The sequence below is a fragment of the Sander lucioperca genome, chromosome 4 (genome assembly GCF_008315115.2).
Source record: "Sander lucioperca isolate FBNREF2018 chromosome 4, SLUC_FBN_1.2, whole genome shotgun sequence".
In the NCBI taxonomy this organism is placed as follows: Eukaryota; Metazoa; Chordata; class Actinopteri; order Perciformes; family Percidae; genus Sander; species Sander lucioperca.
The window spans coordinates 33858801-33880903 of NC_050176.1; the positions used below are offsets into that span (position 1 = coordinate 33858801).

Genomic DNA, 22103 nt, shown 5'->3' on the forward strand with positions numbered 1-22103 from the left:
ACCAGGTGAGGCAGGGCAAGGCCACACTGCTGAGAGAATCCATAATTAGCTAATATGTTACATATACTTGTTATATATATATTGTTAGGAAGGCAAAACAATTATGTTGGTGTGAACGTCAACAAGGAGAGACTGATAAGGAGTCTCTCAGTGGCACCTGTAACAACCTCAAAGAGAGCATGCATTATGAATACAAAAGGCAAGCCATTCTCTATTAGAGATGAGGACCAAAAGGCACTCCGACAATAACATGTCAGCATCTCTTAAAGTGCACACCAACTCCCTCAGACGTCTCAAAAATGCCAAACAAAATGAAAATGGCATGCTCCGGCTCAGAAACTTGGCACTGAGTGAAAACTTTCAACAATGCTTCTCTCAGAGGACCGAGTTGTCTCTTTTTAGACTTTAATAGTAAATTGCAGCTAATCCATCTATGCTGTTCACTGGGAGAAGAACTGGCTCTTATTGTGTCAGGTTTGTATTACCATTCTGATATTGTAATTAGTGAATGAAAATAGAGATCATGCATTGCTGTAGTTGTGAATTTAGCCTAAGCCAAACCAAAGCTGGTGGGAGTTAACATTTCGGTTAAAATTGACAACTTTATTTCGAGGCAGGGAGGTAAAGATAAAAACTCTGACTGGCTACCTATGTCTATAGGTAACTATCAAAAAAAGTGTGGCATTTTGGGTTTGCAGAATTCTGGTGTAATTACCACTAATTCTCATAAATATTGGGAAAGCTGAAGACACACAGCATACCAATTAATCTGCTCCAGGCTAAATTTCTAAAAAAAAAATGGCTTTATTTTATTAATGGTGAGCAAAGTTGGAAATCCCTTCATATGGCAATGAATACATGCTCTACTTCTTGAGACTAGAGATTTTGGAACTGGCCTGTTCGTAAATGCAGGTTGCATATCATAATCTAGTCGACCAAACACTTTAGGTTTAAAAGCCATTTATTTCTGAGTTTTGAGAGATTTGTTTTGGACTAATCCAGTAATCCCACAATGCTGGGTTTGTATGTTGTGCAGATTATATAGCCCTCTGAGACAAATTTGTGATTTGGGCTATAAAAATAAAACATACTAGACTATATATTATATTTAAACAATACAGGGAGGGGGGTATTTAGGATGTGACATGAGTAATGGGGAGACAAGGCAAATACACACGGACCATCACTATCACACTTTTAGCTAGCATAGACAGTGATGACTTCAGGGCGGTTGTGCCATGATAGGTTTGAGACCTCTGGAGAAGAACGACAGCAGCAGGGACATCAGATCAGAAAACTCTCTTAAGTGTCGTTCTTGGCTATTTCATCACAGTTGAGGAGGGGCCACAGGACACCCATACAAGCTAGTTTTGAGCAGTAAAAGTGTTTTTTGCACACAAGTGTATTGTTTAAAATCACCTGTATTAACATAATTTACCAACAGAAATCTATGTGATTATGTGTACAGCGCAAAAACTAGTTAAATGTTAAGTTCCTGTACCAGCTGAATGGAAACCAATTTAAAATGTAAACTGAGAAGCATGACAAGTGTTTATCTCAAAATATGTTTGTGTTAACTGGTATATAAAACACGAGTGGTTACGATTCTTTACACATGTTCTGTGGTGTTTCTTAGCTGACACTGCTGGTTAAAATTCAGAATCACACAAGTGCAAGTGAGCAGCAAAGCGGGGAAGGCCTTGCAGTCAGAAATGTTGAAGGGAAAGCACATTTGGCGGGAGATATGGCTACTCAGCGTAATATTCTGAGCCAAAGAAATGCAACAATGCAAAATGTTTCATCCTATAGATTTCTATATGTACTAATCAATTCACATTTAGTTTTCTTGGAACCCTATAGGACAAATACTATTATTTTGTCAAAATAAAACGAAACTCTACTATATCTAATAAATACTGAAACACAATGAATAATTATTAAGAATAATGTTAGGCCTGGAAAATTGTGTCATCTCCTTAATAATTCCCAAATGTTTCATGTGTGACTAAGTGCAAACAAGAAACTGTGGATTCAATACTGTTTTTAGGTTAATGTCAGTCACTACCATAAACTATAGTATCTCATTTTGTTGACATCTCTGAGGACATCTTACACCATATCCACCACTAGTCTTTGTATTAGAGGAATGCAACCTTCTAGTTCAGTCCAGAGAATGGTACGGTCCACTCTGACAGTGGAGACTTGTGTACCTGCCAGCAGACAAATGGACTGTCTGTTTCTCTCCATGTACAGGTCCTGAGAGCTTACAGTTGTGTTACACTGGACACATAAACCAGTTGCCAGATATAACTATTCAGGTTTCAAAAATGTATTGGCCTTTTCACTGACACTACTAGTTATTACAGAATTGTTGTCATTTATTTTTTATTTAAACACACATACTTATTCTAAATTATTTTGACACTCAAGAAGAAATGCTTTGTCATTATTTTCTTTTTATAAATTACCTCATAAAATCTGTTGCATAAAGATTCTGTTTTTGTTGACTTCGGGAGAGAGTAGAGATGTATATTAGAGTGAAAAATACTCAATGGTACTGACATTGTATCCCTGCATCACAAAGGATGTTATACGTTTAAAATAGTTATTTTGCATAGACTTTTATTATGATTATAATTACTATTTATGATTGTCTCCATTTTCTAAAAGTCTTGACACATTAAGAAAAAAGAGAAGGTGATTCTTCACAACTCTGTTAGATACAACCCCAGTGTAATTTATCTCTTTAAAATTACTATAGATATTTGATAATCAAAACATCCTCAGCATTCAACAAGTTATCACTTAAAATCTTTTATCAGAGAGGCTCAGCAGATTTAGTCTAAGTTTCAGCAGCCCTGACTTTAATTTTCCCTTAGCATTGCAGATGCCATGGATGACACCATTTCTATTTCTCTGCCTTCAGGCTCCTATTGGTGCTGCTGTGGTTCCTGCTGCTAAGGGGTAGCTGCCACCACCCCCCTCATTACCTGCTTGGTGGTGGGGCCCGAGCCTCGGTCAGGAAGTGCTGAAGCTGATCCAGCTTATCGGGCTGGCTCCTCCAGGGGCTTCTGCCACCATATGGCTGACCCAGGCCCTGCAGCCTCCCTAGGGGTGCCTCGATCAGAGTAACGATTCTGAGTATATGGCTCTCCACGTTACCCCTCTACCCCCAGCATGACTACACAGATGTTGTTTCAGCAAATTCCTGAAAATGTAAAACTATAGTAGGAGGATGAAAAAGAAGATGGGGTTGGATTCACCAACCTTAAGACATGCCTTTTTCTCGGTGGATATCAGATTGGATGCAAAAAAATACAATTGCACAGTTTGGCAGGTGGACAGAATGCTCTACCTGTGGCCACAATACTCACAGCACCACGTGGGAGATGCACTTTCCAGCTGTTTCATTTTAGCAGGCAGGGCCCTGACATTTTAAATTTGCTTTCACCAGTGGTTTCAATAGTCCTGCGTCAATATTTGCATGCCTTTTGACGCTATGGGCAAAAAAAGAGGATAGAGAAGAGGTAGAGGGGGAAAAAAGTCAACAGTTTCTACACCAGCCAAAGCTGGTGTCTAAATGTGTCTTACATCTCTGCACCCTGCTAGGCCCCCCATCCCTCTCATGCCTCGTTCTTCTCGCCTCCTGGAGGGCAGAGTGATTGAGGTGCGCTACCCCTTCCTTTTATCCTGCAAGCCAAGGCCTGCCTATCTCCATAGTCAAAAACATCAACTGTAGAGGTGTAGTAAAGACAAGGAAAGCGAAGGGGAGGGACGTGAAGTGTCACATATTCCCCTAAAGCACAATGAGCCATGCACAGGTTAGATGCAAGGATATGGAAAGTCATTATTTGCAGGCCTAAAGGGATGCAGTTGTTACATGGGCCAGATGGTATATCAACAACAAAAGAGGACAACCTATTACAATCCTCTGTAGTATAGTGGTTTGCTATCAAAGACCTACAAAGGCCTGGTTGTGGCTACCTTGTTATCTAATTTGTGTATGTTTATTTATGTGCTGTGTGCATTGGTTGCCCGTGGGAGTATGACGATGTCATTTACATGTTTGAGTACACCAGGGCTGCTTATAAAGTGTAGAGAGTGTGTGTTTGAACATCTGAACGAATGGTGCTGCAAAAAATGATTCAGTAACTTAAGGGAGAATTTATTCTTTGGATGTTTCATTCATTTATTTTTGAAATATTGTACGTTAGATTTTGTTTTCTTTTTACTTTGCAGTTACTTGATTGAGTAGGTCAATATGAAAAATATTAAACAGCGTGTAGTATTGTAGTATAGTAAGTGATTTGAATTGAAGCAATGCATATTTACTGTATATATACACAGTATATCCACGGCTCAATCCTTAATATGTAAAATGAATACATGATATAATACACTATAACAATCGGTGACAAGGGAAGCAACACATAGAACTGCAACTAGAAGCCACCTAATACTCCAACAAGGTAGAGCTACTCCACAGTCAGTATATCAGACAATAAGACATCATGAATACAATTACAGCCCAAATGTACCAGTGCAGAGACAAAAACAGACTCAAGACGGTTAAAAGCTATCAAAGAACAAAGGAGACAGCATATAAAGTAACATCAGGTTTTGGTTATTGCTGGGTTATTCCTGGCTTTGGAGGCAAGAAGAAATTACTCAAGAATTACAGTAAAAGCATGGAGCTGTTGACATAAAAATGTCCACTTCAGTATTGCTTTGCAGCTCATTCCAGTTACTGGGAACAGTAAATTGTAATGAGGAGAGCCTGATGGAGGCGTTAGCTCAGGGGACTGTTAACTGACGGGCAAATCGGGTATTATAACTGACAGGTGAGATTTGTAGCGCGGTTAGGTTTGTAATCTAAACTCTGCTGTCATCGAATGACACTATCAGGAGTTGTGTTATTGTCAATGTATAGGAAAATCACTTTGTATACTCATAGTTGCTTGAACATTTACACTCAGGAGAGTTTTATTTCATACATTCGGCCAATGTCTATCTGTAAAGTTGGTCGGTGTAATTATAAGTGTGGCAACACTGGATATCACCACCACCTTTTGTTTCATGTTTTTGGAGAGATTTGCTTTGGAAATACCCCTTTAAGTTAACTTTCTAAGTTCAAAAAGGTCCATTCTTGATTGCATCCAATATTATTTTAGAATTTGCCCATTTATTATTTACATGTCTTGTAAATATATGCAATAATTTAACATTTCTATTTAAACATAAGATCAATTCAGCCAGAGTATTCATGATTTATTTGTATATTTGATAAGTCAATCTAAAGAGATCTATACAGAAATTATAATGAGGTCTTCGGTTCGGTTGAACAAACACAACAGAAAGTCAAGGAATTGTATATGGGAAGTTAAATTACTTTCTAATTACCAGTATTTTTGTCACTGTGGCCTCTGGTTCTGTAATAGTGAAAGAGATGGTGATGATTGTTATGTTTGCAGTTCCAACAGTGCCATGCTGCAGGCAGGACCAGCACAGTGCAGTGTTTACGTGGTTTGTAGGGACACCTATTGGCTGAATGTGAAAACTACACCGTATGTTGCAGATGCACACAAGATGAAAATGTCCCAACAAATAAAGAGTACAGTGCTTTTAATTTGTGTAGTTCATTAACGTTGAATAACAAAAATGTGCCATACATAATGGATAACAATTACAGTGCAAGGCGTACTCTACCTCCTTTCCTTAAAAACAGACAAAAGGGGGCTAGAGTTTTTCCTACTTTTAATACACAGTGCAGTCACATACTGAGCAGTCAAGTCAGCCTGTAAGGAATAAAAAAGCAGTGCTTCCTTTAGGACATACTAATGAATCATGTATTAAAGATAATCATTATTGGTTTATAAACGCTAGCGTCTCACAAGCCACAAGCACACAGCTCAGTCCCAGGATATGCAACAACTAGTAATAATGTAATTAAAACTAGAAACATGGCTGAAATTCTCCGAGAACACAATATCACAACATCTCTCAACTACATGATAAGCATGAGTTCCAGAAACCTCTGCACAATGTCCAAGAACACATGGATGAACTTTAGCTTTTTAAATTGAAACGTGGGGATCATAATAATGTTATTTCATTTATCACAGAGGCACCTTTCTATTTTTAAGGATACTTTTATGAAATGTCTAAAACACCATTGTTTTGAAATGTAGTGCGTAGTGTTTGAATCATTCCTGCGTACTGGGGAGTATGTCATTGTGTTTTGTTTTTGTTATGGCACTTTGTCCTTATCTTAACAGAGTTATGGAAATATGATGGTGGAGAAACTACAAGAAAAACAAAAGAAGAGCAGAAAAAATGTTTTAATACTAAAAAGATATCCCTTTAATGTTGCACTCATTTATGTAGCTTCTGCTCATTTCCACAGCGCTCAACAGGTGTCGTTTGCTGCGGTAAGTCCAACTTAACAGCAAAAAAGACTTCCCTCTTGATTCAGTTTCACCTTTCATGGACTACACCTTTGAAAGAGTGAGTGTATACAATAAATAGAATAATTCATGATTTTGTCATTAAAAATGAAAAGTTTCTTTTCCTCCTACTTGGGATGTGTTTTGAAATTATACATAATGGACCATAGATGTTCAGAAGTTTTTCCAAACCTCCTCTAGCTACGTTGGGAGACGTACAAGAGTCCCCCCTTGCGTTTCACAGGAGAGGGGTACCAGGGCTTTAATTACGCGCAGAGCTCGGATCATTAGCATGGAAGGGGGTTGCAGTATGGAGCGTCCTCGTCTCCAGTCAAGGCACTGTGCTCTAAGTCGACCACCCCCTCCTTTCTCCTCCTCCTCCTCCTCCTCTCATGTAACAAACGAGCTGCGGCCTTGTTACCGAGGCACAGGTTAACAAGCACAGGCACAGTGAGTTCATGCAGATGAGCAGTACATACATGTAGGAGAATATCAGCTAATACAGCAATAAAGCAAGGTGTGTGTGAAGTCACTAAAATTAAAGCTGAAGAAATGCATTCTTAAGGAAAAGTTTCCTAAAACACGTCTTTTCGTGACCCCTACTGTATGTGATCAATCCACTTAATCCCACTAAAGAAACAGCAGCTCTATACGGCTGCTCTGCTGGAAACAATCCAAGCACTACCATGACACAGATACACGTAACACTCACGCACATCTATCCCAACCCAGTTCTAAACTTTCTCAATTATTCATTAATATGAAATTGTGTTTGTCTCAAGTGGAACAGCATGATTTCCTCCTGCGACATACAGGCATTGTTTGGCCCCTCTCCAGAGCCACTGTCACTCCTTTGCCAATTTCTCCGTTGACACATATTGTTCAGGAATCCATTTCCCTCCTGATAGTTTGGAGAGCCGTGATTTGTCCTAATCCTGAGACCATTTGTAATACAGAAGACTGGAATAAATAATAAATTGTGTATGACAGAGTCAAAGGAACCAAAAAAATGGAGCTGGCGAACAAATGGTTTGCTTTATGGTTGGGAAGGAAAATCTTTCTTTATCGTCGCATTATCAAATCATGATATGTATATTCACTGTTGAAATGAATAATAATAAGTGGAGTGTTGGAGAAATATGGAGAACAAAAATAAGGCTGCTATCTGCTGTGACGGCTTCATAATTGTGCCGCTCTGAGGCTGCTCACTGTGAAAATGTTGTATATTGTTGAAAATCATGTGGCACATGTGGATGCAACTGCATCTCAACCGTACTCTGTGGACATCGTGTGCAATTTTAATGTTTGAGTTTTAGAGAAAATGAAGTCTTAAAATAAATGTCAATATATATAAAAATATTAGTCGTGATTACCTGTATTTAATAACACACGTTGAAGCTCTTAAATATCTTTTAACCCGATTTTTTAATAAAACCTAGGAACATTGACAATTAAGAATGCATGTGACAGAAAAGATATTTGAATGAAAAAAAGAAGAAAGAAATAAATAAAAAGTGCTGCAAACTCAGTCTTTAATAAATGCTTAAACAATGCTGTTTAATTGGTTTTTATAAACAATATTCATTCATTTGTTTTTGGTGATGTGATTTACATTAGTGTGTAAATAAAATATCTTTAAGCTGTAAAATGTGTATGAAACTGCAGACCCTGAATAAAGCTTTCTTTCAGAACTGTGCAAATTTTTGTTGTACTGTATCTGTGGTTATATAATCTGATTATTAGATTAGATTATATAGAGCATCTTTATTTGGACCAGAGGTCTGAAATTTTATTTGGGGGAATATTCAAAAACATTATAAAATCACATTATTAAAACATAGTCTTTTAGATATTGATCACAGACTCTACTTCCATGACAGAGGGTTCACGGTACTGTTAATCTGGTAGGCAAATACATTAATTATAATCCTGTAGCTAATTTACTGTGATGTCATGCACATGTTCAAACTGAGAACCTTAAGAAAAATAAAGTGACCTCTCCCACAATTTCCCAGTGGCATTTTTTTTTTTTTTTTTCATAAATGCATGCCGAGGATGAATTAATACATAATTTGGTAACACTCTGTCGTGTGATCTTCTGTAAGCACTGTTCATTGAAATCATGCAAAAGGCTACTGAATAACTTTAATAAAAGATCAGTGATGCTAAAGACTCTTAAAACAACACTCATCCATTTTAATACTCAGAAATTTCCATTTTGGTTCCCTTTGAATCCGAGATTCATTTTGCAGAAACTAAATTAGTTTGAATAGTATAATTTGTAAATATATGTTAATTAACCCCTTTTCTTCATCTCGTTTGTTAAGAGAGAGCAGAGCCAAATGAAATGCAAACTTACCTGTAAGGCAGACTCAGGACCAGTCTATGAATTACGGCAAATAAAAACACTCCTGCACAGTTTACTTTTTTGCATACTCAGTTGTTTTTAGCTAAGCGAGGGTCTTAATTGCATTGTCGTTAGTGTGACTAATAATCGCCACGAGACATTTTGGGTTTATGAACCTATGCAGGCTTCTACAGTGCTGTGTGTAAAACCTGCAGAAGGAAAACCGCAGGAAAAGGATGCCCACCACTGCTCCTTAATTTAAGGAGAGATTAATAAAGCAGTTGCTAGACTTGCAGTTTGTTCTCCCTAAGGGTTGTATTAATAATCTTAGAGATACAGAGTTCATCTGTGGAGATCTGCCCTTGTAAAAGACCGACAAAACTTAAAAGGCTTGTCTTAAAAGATCACTGATGAGCTGCTGTTACTTGTCGTCCATAATTTACTGTTAGTTTCATGCAGATTAAATGTTAAAAGAGAGTCTGACTTTACTGTATAAAATACTGTACCGTCTGTCTGGTGGACTAGACCACTATCAAAATGTCCTGTAGATGAGAAACCAGGAAGTGATGTTAAGGCAATCTATTTCTACATAAAGATGTATAGTAGTGGGTGGTGAATGAGGAAGCCTAGCAAAGAGAAGAAGCATCGACAGCCTCAAATACGGAGACACCCTGCGGTTATGCTTTCACCATGCTATTTCTGGAATAGAGCACGACACAGTGCGGTAAAGTGTTTCCTTTCTTTATCTTTAGCTTACCTGGCAATAATGATAAATACCTCCAAACAGCACAGAACTATCACGATTACAAAGTATTATTATTCTCATGCAAAGTATGTGATTTTAGCTCAGTGCTCTTCCTCGGTCACACAAAGCATCCCAACTGGAGATCAGTGTTTTTCTATAAACACTCTGGAAGGGCAAATTCCACAGTCTACTGTCGGTCTGACGGTCATTCATTTGACAATATTAAATCTAATTGCGATTTTTCTGCCAGATATTGCAATTATGATTCTATACGTGATTTAAAAAAAAGTTTAGCTAAAGTTTAATATTCTCTGTGTCACAGATACAACATGACATGGAGCATTATAACATGAGCCACCAAAACTGCTCTATATTCTTATGCAAGGATGAGAACATAGATATGAATTGCCAGCAATAAGTGTTTTTCTTTTAATAAGCATGGAACCTTGAACAGTCAAACACAGAACATTTATAACAGAAGCTAGAGTTATAACAAATAATAAAAACAGTTCCATTAAAAAATATCAGTACTTTCCTGTAAACTGAAATCTCTGATATGCCTCAGTTAAAAAGCAGCATCTACATATTGCACCTTCTATGATCATGTTAAAGAAATACAAAATAAGAAGATATTTGTGTATGTATATTGTGCTGTATATCTGTGTATTTATGTACATGGCAGCACTGTTACGCTATGTACAATTGTATAGAAAACTTGTGAAAAAAAAAGGAATAAAAAATAAATGAAGAATCCACTGAAAATAGGACATTTCTGTAAACAAAATGTCCTATTTGTCCTTAAACCAAATGTTACGGCAACCATTCAACTAAATATTCACATTCAATTAATCGCACTCTTATCGCATTCTTTTAAATCACGGTTTCGATTTGAAAACGATTAAACGTTCAGCCCTAGTACTAAGTAAAAGGTATGCGGCTTATTTGAAAATCCCTTATCGTAACCTTACTCTGAGCTTTTGCCTTCTTTTAATTGCAGTCCCACAATGGCCCTATATCTGTGTGACTTAAAGTAGTACATTTACACTAACATACCCACATGAAATAGAAATCTACTCCTTAACAGCCTCAACTGAAACTCAAACTGAAATCAAAATTAACTGATGACAATTTTGAATAATGGATTAAGTTATCGATCAAGTGTTTTTTGACTGCTGGTCAGACAAAATAAGTCATTTTAACTTTGGGCTCTGGAAATTTGGGATGATAATTTATTACAAAGCTAAATTAGTAATCTATAATAATAGCCACTGGATTACTTGCTAATAACAATCATTAGATGTGACTCTGATGTTGCTCATCTTCTGTTAGACAATGTTTTGTTGTCTAAAATACTAGAATCACACCAGTGACTTCTGATCAGTTCACCATATCATAAAATTCTTTTCCGACAGTAAATGTCTTGCAGATAACTATAAGTTTGATTTTCATTGAAAAATGTTAATGCTGGCTAAATATATATTCTAACAGGTATAATTGTGGTTTTTATTCCCAGTGTTACATCCATGAATGAATATGATTTTGTGTAGAATGTGTGGGGATATAATATTCAAGTTTATTCAGAAACACTCTAGCAACCCCAGTCCCAAATGTTCATCAGATTATAATTTATCAATTCAATTCCCAAAATAAGGTGGACACTACTTTCAGATAGCATTCAGCCTATCTATTCAAATTGAGGGCATTTCAGAAATCAAATTCTCATTGGTGCATTATTCTATCAGAGTTTGCCTCTGAAGCATGACTGGTTTTCATTTACAGAATGTGGAAGAATAAATGCAAAACATTTGAATACTGCAGGAGGTGTTTACTCTGAGTGGAAATGGTTTCTTATTTTTACTTTTTAAAAATAACAAATCTGTATTCAAAAAATTAAGTCAGATCTTGTAAGACAAGTTGTTTAAATTCTTGATGGGGCATGACTTTACACTGTTCAATGCACTGTACAGGATTTGGCCACCAGGTATAGGTGGAAACAATATACCAGTAGAATTCTTATTTTTCTTGGTTTGTAGCAAACAATGTTTAGAATCAAATCAGTTTTATGGAACTTTAGCACCATATTTTACAGTGCGTAAGTCATTTTTGATGTCTTCCTTTCTCACAACAAGCTTCAAGCAGCCACATTTGTTTTTACAATGATTTTATAACAATTATATGGTTTCTGATTTGAATTATTACAGATTAATTGTCATTGAACTACATATAGGAGCAATCTAAATGTGTGCTTCATTTCTTAGGTTACCATATATGAATCGCTTTTCTTTTTTTATTAGGAGAAAACAAATGACTAAATGTCATAAGTACAAGCATCATCATGGTAAGGATAGCCTTGCATTGCACTCTTGACCACCTGTTGCGACCTCGTCCTAAATATTTCACAGCTTTTCTCCCTTTTTACTCCTTCTTCCTTTGGCCTTTGATGTTTCTTCATTCTTCCTCCTTTTTTCATCCTCCCCGGAATAGCTGTGGAATAGTCCTACAGTTTTCGCCTTTCATGCCTGAAACTTTGCATTGCATTTTAACATTTGTCTGGAGAATATCCTTTTCCTTCTGTGTGAAGGATCATCTTTAATAAAAGCGGAGGGCTGAGAAGAGCTGTGAATCTGTACTAACCACACAGCGCTGAGGTCTCTGGGAGACTGATTAGCATCTGGGAGACAGTGCATGGCTTTTTAATAATGAGAAGAAGTGCTAGTTGGCTGCCATGTGACTCGGTTCGGCCTTGATGTCATTTCCCTGGTCGGTAAGGAAATACTACAGACTACATTTTTTCTGTGTCCATCATGGCAGGCAGCCATTCAAAGAACTTTCCACTTGAAAGGTTTGTTAATTTTCAACAATCTCGTCACCAGAGCAGAGATGTGACTGTGTCTCCCTTCAGATTCGAGGATACTCCTGTGTGGCCACGACTCTGGTGCAACGTTGGCATCACACATATTCAAAGCATAGATTAATAAAGTGGCTCTCCTGCTTCCTATCTGAAAATATCAGAAATAATTATTTACTGTAGCTTCTCAGCTACACAAATCTTAGCAAAATGACATTCAAAATTAACTGTCCAAGCAAATTATTGACTGATCCTTCAGCACACTCCATGTACTTATTTTTGGCCCATTTTTAAGGGACGAAAGGTGAACATTCAAGTAGTGAAGAGAAACAACGGTTTGCTTTAAGTGCATTATAGTAATAGAGTGAAATAAATAAGCTGCTTTGATTTATCAAGCAGGAAACTGAATGTATTTTTTTCAGTTTAACAATAATTAAAACGTGTTATAATTAAATCATACCCATACATACTGCTAATGTTTCTACTAATTTTCACACATTTAGAGTACTAAATTGACTACATAAACTAAATCGCATTCTCGATGATGAGAGGATAGATGTATAATCAAGATCAGTCAAGATCATTAATATATTGGTATTTTGTCAATTCTCTTTATTTAGAAAATGTTCTACTGAAAGTAAGGAATAAACTGAGAAAAAGTATAAAATATAGTATTTTTATAAACAAAGACCATCATGGAACTGCCTCAAACTTCCACAATCCCATTTAGCAAGTTGCAAATACCCCACCATGTCGCCACATCAATCAACACTACCTTATAGAAAGTAAAGTACTTAAAGGAAAGTAATAGCAACACCAGTTTATCCTTGCAGATATGAACACGTTGATCACCATTCACATGCAAAGAAAGTGTCAACAATCAAAATGTCTATAGCAGACACGTGTAAGCTATGACTTTCAGTTGTCTGTAGGGCTGCAACGGATCAATAAAAACAATAAGAACTTATTTTACCAGTAAATTGCTGTTTAACAACAAAAACAGATGAGAAAAGGGAATTGTACAATAACTTTGAATACATCATGAGGTTTACCAGTTTCAAGTAAACACACAATTCCCGTCTATGTTGTTTTTCAGACAACAGCAGTGACCAAGTGATATTTTGTGTCTTTAGGGGCAGACTGTTGTACGTCCCGCTGTTGGAATCCTCTACAGTGAAATACAGTCACAACTTTTACACCGTTTAGCTGTCAGCATTTTAACCATGTTTTATCCAGTTACTAGCTAACGGTAGGCTAAAGTTACCTGCTGCCTAGTGTTAACTAGCGTGACATGCAGCGATGCTTCTGTTGCCTCTAACATCAGTTTCGGAGCATCAGAGAGCAGCGCAGGCATTTACAGTGGTGCTCATAAGTATATGAACCCATGCTAAAGTTTATGGGATTATTTTTGTGTCTTTAATTCCAAGCAAAACTTCTCAAGTATCAAACAAAAAACACTAACTCAAGCAAAAAAAAGTGTCACCTCAAAGGTAAAACTTCAAACTTGCAAACAAAACATTTGTGTAGTTGTAAACTATTGGTCTTATATTTGTTTGAAATTATCTCCTTTTGTTTATAGTTCCCTCTGCTTCTTTCTCAATTATCAGTCTTTTGCTCTCTCCATCACGTTTGCAGTTTTGCTCCCAGCTTTCGCGTTTGCGCTTCCAGAGTCTTTGTTTGCAATTCTGACACAAAACTCTCGCATGGGTGGGTCTTACAGGGGTGCGTCCCCATTGGCTAATGAGTGTTAAGGGAAAGTTTGAGTGACAGCTCAGCCTCAGTGCAGGTAAACTAACATTAGAGACTCAGAGTCTGGTCTGGAGGACACACAAGCCACTCCACAGCGGATTCCTACAAGATTAATAAAGTGTAAGTATTGATCATATATATATATATATATATATATATATATATATATATATATATATATATATATATATATATATACATATTATCTGTGCTCTACGTTGCAAGCATGGTTACCAGACGTTTGTTCTTTCGTTGTGTTAAGTTACTAGCTAGCTAGTAAAGCTGTTTAAGTTAGCATTTAATGTTAGCTAACTGCTAACGTTATCTACACTGTAAACCCGAATGTTCAAAGTAATTAAATAGATTAAGTGGGGTATACTCAAAATTTTAGAAAAAGTTATACTAACTTAATTTTGTCAAGTTGGTGTAACATGTTCTTCATTTTTGAGTATTGTTAACTAATAATTTTTGATTAAATGGAACTATTTTGTGTATAAGTAAGCATAACTTAAAAACATAACTTAAGTGCAACTTAATAGAATTAAGTAATTACATACTAAGAATGATAAAGTCCTGTTATTTCTATTGTTTCAAATAGGGGTGATTTAAAAAAAAAAACTTAATTTATATAGCACATGTTAAAATACAATAAAATCTCAAAGTGCTTCACCAAATAAGTAAAATTGATCATAATAAATAAATTGCAATCAGCAAATGGTCTGAAATGCATTAGACATTAGTGGAAGACAACATGTATTTATTTTATTTATTTTTTGTATTTTTAAAACTAACAATTTGATTGAGGCAAATGGTCTGAAATGCATTAGACATTAGTGGAGGACAAAATGTATTTATTTTTTGCATTTTTATTGTCATCAATTTAATGTTGCTTATATATTTTTTATTTTTATTTAAGTGTTGAGCAGCTGCAGGGATCATTTTTTATGCCGAGTTAATCTCTGATTCAACCTGCGAAGCAGAAGGTGGTGCTAATATGCATACTACCTTCCTTACCGCTCTTTGGAAAAAAACAGAAGAAGAAAAGTTTGAACAACGCAGCAAGGCGGGAAGCAACAGACAGTAGGCTTGCAGAAGTTACTACCTAAGCAGCAGCAATCAGCCTCACTGGACTTACTGTAAGTTTTGAATGTTAATATTCATTCACTTTTACTTCTTTTATACATTATACATTTTTACATGCGTTTGTCTCAGAGAGTGTAGAACTTCTCCAAGCCCCCGCCCTTCACTGGCTTATCACGGAAGTCTTGTAGGGATTGGCAACTTGTCAGATATAGGTTAGCTGCTAAAGAGCTAGCTAGCTAGCTAGCTAGCTAATTAGCGCGACCACTAACGTTACACACTCCAGCAGCACAGCTAGCGACCCACCACTACCAGACTCACTGAAGAATTTTACGACGGATGAATCTAGTAATCACACGCTCATTCCCCGCTTAAAGGTGGTGTTAGAAAATGAGTTGTTAGTAGAAGCACTAACAGACACCTCATATGCGATAGTTAGTTTTTTGTTGATGGAAACTTTCAATAGTGCACCGCTAAGGTCCAATATCATATTAAAAGAGCATAAACGAGCATAATGAGTCAAACTGAGTTCCTACACTGCAAGTCCACGCTCCCTGTAGCTTCTAGGGACGCTCGTTTTAAATTCTGTGTGAGCAGACTGTCTGAGACACGGAGATTGCGGTTAACAGAACACGAGTCAACTGCCCGTGCTCGCCCACTTGTGTTGCGTCGGTTTTAAAACAAACGACCCTGCTGGAGGCAAGCTGCTTTTCATGACAAAGATGAATAAAGTAAAAACCCTTAACAGTAAAGCTTTGGTTTGTAGAAATGGCATTATTGTTGATTAAGCATGCAGTAAGGTTCAAGTGCTGCTGCTTTTCTTTACAGTAATGTTAATTTTGCTTGATGGCTTTAGTAACTTCACACTTTAGGGATCAAATGAAAAGATCATTAACAGGGAACATTTATAAGTATTTATAATTCGACACTCTTTGAATGCTTTTACTTGTTCAGTTTCAGATCAGTTTATGCCTTTGCATCTCTCTGTTCCAGTTTCAAAAAGTTAAGGAAGATAACTGGAGATGTGATAAAGATACCAGGTAATCCAATGAATCTCTCTCTCACACACACACACACACACACACACACACACACACCTCTAAATACCAGTAACTTAAATTGGTTTTTTTTCAGACAATGTTTTAGTGTGGTAACCCTAAATCATACACACTCCCACATACACATATCATTTGTTTATTCTACTTGCCTGTTTGATCAAAATAATGCTTTTTGCCGTATTCAAGTCAACAGTTCATGAATGTCTTCTGTTCACGAATATCATCTTCCTAATTGATATTTAACCTTTGGCACTGAACAGATCATATTTTACTTTGTATTTGCTTGCAAATATTGTTGAAGAAAGATGGTGGAGACCACATTCCCCCTATGCCGACAGACCATAGTGATATCCTGCCCACCAGTGAACGAGCTCATGGACCTCTGGCCTGGTCTCAAAATAGAGTCTGAGGTAATATGGATCAGCTCTCTCTTTTAAAGTGAAAATTGTGATTCTTACTCATTTGGCCGATATTTTTGCTTTATAAATGTGTGCTAGATTCTTCAAATTGGACTGTTTTTTTTAAGTGTTCTCCTCCTGCTGTTATTTCTATGCAGTTGTATGCAGAGTTCCAGCGGATTACAAATCAGAACCTGCCCAACACATGCTATCCTGAGCTTGACCGCCATCTTCCTCAACCGATGACCTTATTCAGACAGAAGGCATCAAAAACTGGGAAGACAGCAGATGCTCTGGCTAAAATTAAAAAAAAATCAATGATGAACAGGTAAATAGATTTTTACACATTTCATAGGTTGACCCAGTGGAACATTGAACAGGTTCAATGATTCAAATGAGCTTTGTGAATTTTGCAATTAGTCCACTTTATGTTTGCCATTTGTCTGATTGCATTAAAGATGTGAACAGGTTAGAAAGTGGTAAACTACCACCAAGGTTGCAGACCCTCAAGAATGGCTTAATGATGTAGAAACTCATCTGAAAAAAGGCTGCAGGGTAAAGCATTATAAAAGGCTAGTTCAAAGTTATCTCCTTTTGTCTAAATAATGCCTCAAAAAGTTACTGCACTACTTTGCAGGTGTTCAGCCAATAGGCCCAAACTACACAATATGCCTTTGTTCTCATTAATATAATGCAAAAGTAACGCTAATGTTTTGTATGTTTTAATGTTTTTCTTAACCATTGTGGGCTGCACAAGATGACCCACATTTCACTGTGCATTTGATACTGGTTATGTAAAACATTTACATTTTAGAGTTTTAAGTGAAAATGTTCTTAAACAGTCTATAGAATTTTTGAAATTTCACCCAAATTGCTGCCCTGTTGCCTTACTCAGGAATTAACCAGGAAGCCAAAAGCAGTGTTTTTTTTTCTTTTATAGCTGTAGCAAACAATAATTTCATTTTGGTATTATTTATTATTGTTTTTGATTACTCCGATTATTTTCCTGACTATCTGATTAGTTGTCTGGTCAATATCAGAAATTTGTGATACATATTTATTTCCTAGGGCCTTAAAGCAACACGCCTACTTATTGGGGCTTATTCCCGGTATCCCCCAGAGTTCGATAAGTCCATACATACCCTTCTCATCTCCGTGCGTGTCGTAACTCTGTCTGATGCACCCACGCCTAGCTTAGCACAGATCCTGGAGGTAACCAGCTCCATCTATGCTCCTAATAAGTGACAAAATAACGCCAACATTTTCCTATTTACATGTTGTGATTTGTATAGTCACAGCGTGTACGAATAACAAGGTCACATGAGACACAGCCATCTTCTAACCGTATACAAACTGGGAACTATATTCTCAGAAGGCAAAGCACTGCTACTTGGGTGGAGTGATTTGCTTGCAGAACTCCAGGCGAACTCTCTGCTCCTCACCACGGGGCTTCTCAGGTGCAAATCACTCTGCCCAAGTAGCAGAAGTATCAGTGCTTCACCCTTTCTGAGAATAGTTGTCAGTATGTATACGGTTAGAAGATGGCTGTTTCTCAGCAGCTAGCAGTGGGTGCGTCAGACACGCACGGAGATGAGAAGGGTATGTATGGACTTATCTAACTCTGGGGGATATGGGGAATAAGCTAAAGTCCCAATAAGTCGGTGTGTTCCTTAAGTGACCAGGAACACATTTGGAAGGCTAGAAGTTTTTCTTCTTAAAAATCTCTCAAATGTATTTATTTATTTATATACAATTTATTTAAGTATATTTTAAAATTATTTTTTTATTCTATTTATTTTAATTTATAAATGTTTATTTATTTTTGTATTTAATTTTAAATTTAACTGTTCAAAAGCGGACTTTCATGACTTTTAGATATATTAAGTTAGGTAAACTTAATGTAAGTGAGGCAATCAGTTGCCACAAAATTTTTAAGTTTTGAGTCACATGTTTTTAAGTAAACAAACTCAACATATTTGACTAATGTGTACTTAAAACAATGACAACACAAACTAATAAACATTGAGTTTGGTTAACATAAACTGGTGTGGTTGTGTACTTATTTTTTTAAAGTTCTGTGAACTTATTCCTGTGGTTTGTAAACTCAAAACTTTTAAGTCATAATAACTGAAAATAATTGAGCTGCCTTAACAGAAAACTGTAAGTCATATTAACTGCAAATATTTGAGTTGAGTTAAATGAGCACTTTTAATTTAACGGTTATCAAAAGGTACATGTAGCAATTCATCCAACCTTTTAAGTTCTGGAAAATTTTGACTTTTAAGTTAATCAACTTAAAAAAATTGTGGCAACTGATTGCCTCACATTTTTTGAGTTCTGGTAACTTATTCGGGTTTACAGTGTAAAACGTGTAGCCAGCGGCTACGTTACTGAGCTAATTTCCCATGGGAATCATGTATTCTTCGTGAGGCCTTCCTCAATGGAGCTGTATTAATTATTGTCTTCTCTCTGTAGAGACCTGCAGGACCCGAGCAGAGCTACGATGCTCTCCCAGGTAACGTTAGGTCAGTAACGTAGCTATATGGTCTATTAGGAAAAATTATTATCCAGCTAACTACAAATTGTTGTGGTTGCTATTGGCCTGATAATACACAATACTATTGGCCTGATTATACACAATAATAATATTGGTTAAGTTGTACAATGTAGAAGCTGTGAATATAATGTATTATATCTATAGGTTGACACATACAGTACAAATGCAGTGTTAGCACTGCTTAACTGGTTCATCTTTATAGTTTTGCGTTCATCTGTACTTTCCTAGTTATGACAAAGACTGGCTATCCTAACTCTAATTACATGTCTTCTGTTACATTTGCAAGCAGGTCAGCATAAGGAAAATGTTCATAGTGTTTTTAAAGCCTACACATTTGCTAATGGCTACTTAAAAGCAAGTTATTTTAATTGTAAATCACCCAAGCTTAGAAGTCGCAGTTATCAATATTAACTTTGTTACCATTTGATTTGTGTAAGGAAGTTTGTTATACTTTTCTATCACAGCTGACATCAGGCAGCAGGCAGTCCAACCAAGAGGACGTGGTAGCAGCAGAGGGAGAGGAGCCTTCGGTCTCTCTGTGGAGGAAACACTATGTGTGCTAAGGCTTCTAACAGCCAGGGTATAGACCAATAGTACATTGAACACACACCAATGAACACTTACAACAACCTTTTTCTTAAGTTTTCATTGGTGTACTTGTAGTTTCTAAGTCCATTGTATGTCAATATATCCTACTATAGTATACTGTCCTGTAATTTAATTTGTGTTTACATCGTCTTTCTGTAATTATATTTTAAAATGCACATCATATATTAAAACACTTTTTTACATTCACCCTTATCTGTTTGGTTCATTATATAATACAGGACATAAGGTTGAGACTATTATAATGCTTTATTTTTAGTCCAATATAAAACTTCACATACATAATGGATATTTGAACGTATTTTGCTGGGGCCCTGGTGGTAGAAGAAGCTGGAACTCAGTGTCAGTCATTATTTGCAGTACATCACAGGTCAGGATCCGTTTTTCATCACCAACAATACACAAACATACTGAGTAATTGGGTTATGTATATATTTCACATATTCAGTTTCACCTAAGGTAAGCTGTATTTATTTGCTGACTTGTGTCTGCAACAACACTTCTGAGGGTGGTGCAGGAATATCACGCACAACTCCTGGACGCCTGGGATCATCTGGTCTCCTGAGCTCACTGATGGCCCACTGCTCCAGTCTGGACAACAGCCCTTTCTGCAGTACAGTTCTCTGAAGGGCTGGGATGTGGCTGTAGTCCTTCACTTCCTTAACTTCTTATTGTACAGCTTGAAGTACCTTACTGGATGATAAAAAAAGTGTTTGAAATTAGCTCAATAATAAATAATTGTAATAAAGCCTGCACTCTTAGAAACATTTTTCTAGCTTTCCTGAACACTACTGGAACACTTATTTCTGGAATATTATTGATCACACTTTCTACATCCCTACCTCCACGTTGACTACATGTGTAAAGTAAGATATGGCTTCATGTTGAATTTAGCCAGCCACCAAGACACATGCACATCACATCAAACCATAAGGATCACTAAGCAAAATATTTGTCAAGGGCGTGGTGTGTTAGTTAAAGTACATAGTTTGGATAGTAGTAACAATATGCATTAAATCTAAATATTGTTGACATTTACAGCGCTAAAATATACAAAACATACGTCCGTTATCTGCCATATTGAAGTAGTGCAAAGAAAGAAGAAACAGTGTGTACAGATGGAACATTATCTAATGTATGTGTCAACCTCTAGATATAATATTACATTCACAGCTTCTACATTGTACAACTAAACCAATATTAGTATTGTGTATTATCAGGCCAATAGCAGTTATATATAGTAGTTAGCTAGATAATAATTTTTCCTAATAGACCATATAGCTACGTTACTGACCTAACGTTACCTGGGAGAGCATCGTAGCTCTGCTCGGGTCCTGCAGGTCTCTACAGAGAGAAGACAATAATTAATACAGCTCCATTGAGGAAGGCCTCACGAAGAATACATGATTCCCATGGGAAATTAGCTCAGTAACGTAGCCGCTGGCTACAAGTTTTAGATAACGTTAGCAGTTAGCTAACATTAAATGCTAACTTAAACAGCTTTACTAGCTAGCTAGTAACTTAACACAACAAAAGAACAAACGTCTAGTAACCATGCTTGCAACGTAGATCACAGATTATATATATATATATATATATATATATATATATATATATATATATATATATATATATATATATATGATCAATACTTACACTTTATTAATCTTGTAGGAATCCGCTGTGGAGTGGCTTGTGTGTCCTCCAGACCAGACTCTGAGTCTCTAATGTTAGTTTACCTGCACTGAGGCTGAGCTGTCACTCAAACTTTCCCTTAACACTCCTTATCCAATGGGGACGCAAACCTGTAAGACCCGCCCATGCGAGAGTTTTGTGTCAGAATTGCAAACAAAGACTCTGGAAGCGCAAACGCGAAAGCTGGGAGCAAAACTGCAAACGTGATGGAGAGAGCAAAAGACTGATAATTGAGAAAGAAGCAGAGGGAACTGTAAACAAAAGGAGATAATATCTAACAAATATAAGACCAATAGTTTACAACTACACAAACGTTTTGTATGCAAGTTTGAAGTTTTTTTCAAAGTTGAACCTTTGAGGTGACACTTTTTTTGCTTGAGTTAGTGTTTTTTGTTTGATACTTGAGAAGTTTTGCTTGGAATTAAAGACACAAAAATAATCCCATAAAAGTTGACTAAAAAGAGGAATAAAAAAATCATCTTTTGGATGATAAAGTTCCCTTGGTCTTTGAAATTAAAATAGCCCCACATCATCACATACCCTTCACCATACCTAGAGATTGGCATGGTTTTATTTC

At 36.6% G+C, this 22103-nt stretch overlaps 3 long non-coding RNA genes across 5 annotated transcripts in view; 1 reads left to right on the plus strand and 2 right to left on the minus strand.

Annotated features, from left to right (window-relative positions):
* Positions 1-22103, minus strand: part of LOC116034319 — a 144296-nt gene that overhangs the window by 104820 nt on the left and 17373 nt on the right. The gene's annotated exons all lie outside the window — the stretch shown is intronic.
* LOC116034317 lies at positions 14084-19813 on the plus strand. Its single transcript, XR_004101050.2, has 3 exons — positions 14084-14252; positions 19144-19193; positions 19690-19813. It is a non-coding gene; the product is annotated as an uncharacterized LOC116034317 (long non-coding RNA).
* LOC116034318 lies at positions 20062-21632 on the minus strand. 3 transcript variants are annotated; one of them, XR_004101052.2, is made up of 4 exons: positions 21488-21632; positions 21131-21175; positions 21003-21004; positions 20062-20524 (listed from the first exon to the last, which is right to left on the minus strand). It is a non-coding gene; the product is annotated as an uncharacterized LOC116034318 (long non-coding RNA). The 3 variants fall into 3 exon arrangements; XR_004101053.2 differs by lacking the exon at positions 21003-21004 and having other exon boundaries at positions 20062-20520; positions 21136-21175; XR_004101051.2 differs by lacking the exon at positions 21003-21004 and having other exon boundaries at positions 20062-20520; positions 21126-21175.